This window comes from Homarus americanus, unplaced genomic scaffold (genome assembly GCF_018991925.1).
Source record: "Homarus americanus isolate GMGI-L3 unplaced genomic scaffold, GMGI_Hamer_2.0 scaffold25013, whole genome shotgun sequence".
Taxonomy (NCBI): Eukaryota; Metazoa; Arthropoda; class Malacostraca; order Decapoda; family Nephropidae; genus Homarus; species Homarus americanus.
This window is the reverse complement of record NW_024722158.1, coordinates 4,910,489-4,915,903: the sequence shown is the minus strand read 5'-3', so window position 1 is coordinate 4,915,903 and position 5,415 is coordinate 4,910,489.

Sequence of the window (5,415 nt, the reverse complement as noted above, 5' to 3'; positions counted from 1 at the left end):
ACTGGCTTTTTATATCAGCTTGGGGCGGTGCGTGACGAACCACTGTCACTACTACTACTGCCACCCTGCCAACCCATCCTAATACCACTACCTCCACCCATAATCACCCCCCGTCACCACAACCAATTAATCCACCCTGCCATTACCACCACCCCCCCCTACTTGCCCCTCAAAACACCCTATTATTTACTGCTATTCACCCTGTACTCATATATTCCTTCACCTTATCATCACTATTGTATTATATCCTTCCAACCCTCCGTAATTTCGTCCCTGTTACCCAGTTACCGATATTTTATTGTTTTATTTTATTTATTTTTTTTTGTACGAGATGTGATTGTCGCGTAGTTAGTGGTCGTGGTGTAATGTTCATCCACGTCGTCTGTACTGTCTCACGTAGTTATAAATATATATTTATATCTTTCTTATATATATTTTTTTAACTTTTTTGGGTTGTGTGTTTAAGAAATGTCTCCTTCCTTCCTTCCTTCCTTACTTCCTTCCTTCCTTCCTTCCTTCCTTCCTTCCTTCCTTTCCTTTCTTTCCTTCCTTTCTTTCCTTTCCTTCCTTCCTTCATCTTCCTTCCTTCCTTCCTTTCTTTCTTCCTTCCCTCCGCCTAAACTAAGACAAATATGAAGAAGTGCAGACAAGTTTATTTAATATTCAGTTTTATAAAGTAACCTACGTCACAGTGTCCTAGATGAGGTAAGATCATCCTGGGGGAAAAAATATCACCACCTCTTTTAAATCCATTGGTGACTTAGTTCATCCTAGGAAAAACCCTCATGTCAGATCCCCGCCCGGAGAGACATGACGTTTGGGCAGAGTTAAGGATTAATTTAATAGTTTTATAAAGAGAAGTGTGAACTGAATGTATACTGTAGGTATTAAGTGAGTTCCGACAGCGGCCCCAGACAAGTGAACAGGATCTAGATCTTAACCAGAACTAACCACGTTTTAACCTAAACTAACCACACTTTTACCAACCTAAATTAACCACACCTTAGCCTAAAGCCCGAAACTAACCACACCATAACCTAACCTAACCTCAATGATTCACAATATCTCAGTGTCTCAGGAGTTACAGCCTTGTTTTTGAAGTTATAGAAACATAGAATAAATGTTTAGTTGCTTCAAACGACTGACTGACTGACTGTTTGGATAACTTGTGTGGGAAGGTACTAGGTGGCGTGTGGGAAAGTACTGTACTAGGTGGCGTGTGGGAAAGTACTGTACCAGGTGGCGTGGGACCTTATGTGAGAAAGTACTGTACTAGGTGGCGTGTGGGAAGGAGCTGTACCAGGTGGCGTGGGACCTTATGTGGGAAGGTACTAGGTGGCGTGGCTCCTCATGTGGGAAGGTACTAGGTGGCGTGTGGGAAGGTACTAGGTGACCTGGCTCCTTGTGGGTCAAGGTACTATAGGTGGCGTGGTTACCTTGTGCTGCGTGTACGCGTGGGAGGAGTATTGTGGCGGCGGCGTGCACTCAGGGCACGAAAGAATCACAAGGCTGTCACCTTTTGTCTGCGTCGAATGAGAGAGAAAGTCAGACAGGTGCATATACGGAGACTCGGTAACTCGTATAGTACCGATGATTTGGGTGAATGACTCAGGCCCGGGTGAATGAGTGACTCGGCCCGGGTGAATGACTGACTCAGACTATATTACCACCTGTGTGTGTGTGTGTGTGTGTGTGTGTGTGTGTGATAATAATACTAATAATAATAATAATTAACGGTTTATTGAAAGAGCATGGCAGCCGGAGACAGAATAATCTTGTGTGTGTGTGTGTGTGTGTGTGTGTGTGTGTGTGTGTGTGTGTGTGTGTGTGTGTGTGTGTGTGTGGTGAAATGAGAAAATTAGTTCAATCTTGTTCGTGTGAAAAATTGGTGCGGTTTTCCCTCGTCTTCATTCTTCACTTCAATCTTTGGTTACCTGACACAAGAGACGTATCATCTTATATATTGGAAAAAAAATACAATATAGTGACTTCATAATATGTAAAAGTATTAAAATTTACAATACAGTTCCTCGTAACCTGTAAATGTATTAAGATTTACAATGAAGTAAATCGTAACCTGTAAGCGTATTAAGATTTACATTCTATAAAACAAAGGGAATTAATGTTTCACCCACCATACTTAAGGAACTGGTCGCTTTATCATTTTTTTATACCTAAACACAAAAAACTTACCAATATCGTGTGAATTGCAATAACGAATAGTTGATTACTCTTGCTGTTAAGAGAGGGAAGGGCGAGCTAAGAGGGAAGAGGAAGGGGTGTTAGCATTTCACCTTTATAGCATCATATAGTATTGTTTCTCGGTACACTTTAAACACCGTATTTAGCTGGTTCTAGGTCAAGTGCCTTGTTTTGGTTAATGGTTGGCCAATTTTACGTTCAATTCGCAGACCTTCACGAGGTTAAGTTGAACGATACCCTGGAAACTCAAACGATACACCAAATGTTAATATACTGAGGAATATTACCGTTATTAGAATAAAAAAAATAGTGAATATATAAGTGCTATTTATTGATATAGTGTAGTTACAGATCTTAGTTGGTGAGGAGAAGTATTACAGTCCTTATGGTGTCAGTATGAGGAAGACACGCAAACGATACTTATCATCCCCGGAAGAAAGCAGTTCAGGATCTATCGGTAAGAGGGGGATATGACTGGGAGCCTTACGGTGTGTGTGTGTGTGTGTGTGTGTGTGTGTGAGAGAGAGAGAGAGAGAGAGACAGGTGTGAACTCAATACTCCTGTGGCTCTCACGGTGCCTTGATCTACAGTGTGTGTGTCATGGATTGTACCCAACAGACTCGCCTCATCACACCCTCAATAGCTCGACATCTTCGACGTTCTACTTAACGAAGTGTCCAAAAAAGAAAGAAAAAACCCAACGTACCCAATTTTCTCCTTTCTACGTCGTGGGTCAGAAAATATATTTAATGTCACATGTTGAAAGGCATCTCTAGCTTGACATATATTTCTTACATTAGTTATTTATATTTAAGACGCGTCATAAGATTGGTAAATTGCAATCGTCCTTCAATACTTAAAAGGAATATGAGATAGAGATAGAACGAACTCCCCTCTTTAGGTACACAGTAGAACAATAACAATTCGTTCTCTGAGACGTTGACTTTGTTTGTAGGTTAGGTTAGGTTAGGTTAGGTTAGGTTATAGAAGAAGTAAATGTTACCTGTACTGTATTATTGTCACCTGTTGTACACACTCACCTGAAGCAAGAGGTGCAACCATTAGTGTGTGTGTGTGTGTGTGTGTGTGTGTGTGTGTGTGTGTGTGTGTACAGACTTCTTCCTGAGGCGGAAAACTTCCTCTCTGAATCTCAATGTGGTTTTAGACCATCACGTGGCACCACTGACATGATCTTTGCTGCCCGCAAGATGCAGGAAAAGTGCAGAGAACAGTGTTGTGACCTGTACATGGCTTTACTATTCCAGATGATACTCAATGTTACATAATACTTCCTTGAGATAAATGTATAGTATATATCAGGTGCCTAAAAGAGAGCTCAGGTTCTCAATTGGCTCAGCCATGTTAATAGTGTTATTATTATCCACTCTGTATCTGTGTTTTTCTGGCAAAATAAACTGTTTCAATTCAATTCATCGACCTAACCAAGGCCTTCGACTCAGTCAACAGGGAAGCCCTCTGGTGGACCCTCAGCCGTTTTGGCTGCCCACCAAAATTCATTGCCATTGTGAAGCAACTCCACGATGGCATGAACGGCAGTGTCCTGCACAACGGCACCCAGTCAGAGTTCTTCTCCATTCAAATAGAGGTTAAACAAGGGTGTGTACTGGCACCAACTTTTTTTTCCATCTTCTTGGCTGCCTTCCTTACTCGTGCCTGTGCCAATTTAGCCAGCGGGGTGAACATCAAGTACCGGGTGAAGGGGGGTCTTTTCAACATAAGACGATTCCAGGCAAGGACAAAGATGTCGGCAGCTTCCAATACTGAACTTCAGTATGCAGACGACCTCACCCTTGTTGCTCACACTGAACACGACCTACAGGAGATCCTGGACACCTACGCAGACGCGTATGCACACTTCGGCCTTGAGGTGAATGTACGTAGGACTCAGATTCTCTTTCAACCTGCCCCTGGTTCAGACACACCTCCACCATCCATCCAGCTCAACGGTACTACCCTCTCTAATGATGCCCACTTTCGGTATCTCGGCTCCCACCTGCATGTCCACCACTGCAGACATCGATGAAGAGATTCGGCATCGGATCAGATCTGCGTCTCAAGCCTTTGACAGACTCTGAAATCGTGTCTTCAGCTGTAGGGAGCTGAAATTATCTACAAAGCTGCACGTATATCGAGCAGTGGTCCTCCCCACCCTGTTATATGGCAGTGAGACATGAGTCACATACAGGAGGCACCTCAAGGCACTTGAAAACCTTCACCAACGTAGTCTACGTTCCATCCTCCGAGTTCGCTGGGAAGACAAGAGAACAAATACCAGTATTCTTTCTGACACCAACTGTAGGAGCATCGAGGCTACCATTATCCATGAACAACTACGTTGGACTGGCCATGTTACCCGCATGGATAACAGTAGACTGCCAAAGCAGCTACATTAAGAATAGTAAACGTAACGCTGGCGGGCAATTGAAAAGGTATAAGGATAGTCTTATGACAAACCCGAAAATGTGCCAAATCGACCTCTTCACTTGGGAGTCGATTACCCCACACCGTAACGCTTGGAGGAGCACCACGTGAGAAGGTGTCAATACTTTAGAGTTAGCCCGACTGCAAACCGAGGCAGACAAGCGCCAACGCCGGAAAGACGCTGCCACCTCCCCTCCCGCAGTAGATGGAGCCCTCCACATGTGCAACGAATGTAATCGACGCTGCGGGTCCCGTATCAGTCTCTTTAGTCACCTCAAAACTCACTAACCTAGGTGACATCTCTAATACCTCATATAATTGTATCATAGCTGGATGATCATCATACTCGATTCCGAGTGACAGCAAAGTAGTAGTAAGTAGTAGTGTGCAGAGGGACGCAGCCACAACATCTAAAACAGTGGTAATAGTCGTAGTCGTAGTAGTAGTGTTGATGACAATGGAATACAAAAACCATGTTACTACTACTACTACTATTTTTTTGATTCTCCTTAAATGCCACTAGGTAGGAACGAGTCGAGTCATGGGTCGAAATTATACGTCTTGGGTGAACGAGTATGTATGACCAAGACACTCGACACTCGTACAGACACACAGATGTTGATTAACACTATTAACTGATGGTAAGGTATTTGTCTTATCTGAAATGTGTCGTCAGAATTAATGGACTATTGTTGCTGATTCTCACGGACTGACTGACTGACTGACTGACTGACTGACTGACTGACTGACTTGACTAACTGACTGACTGAC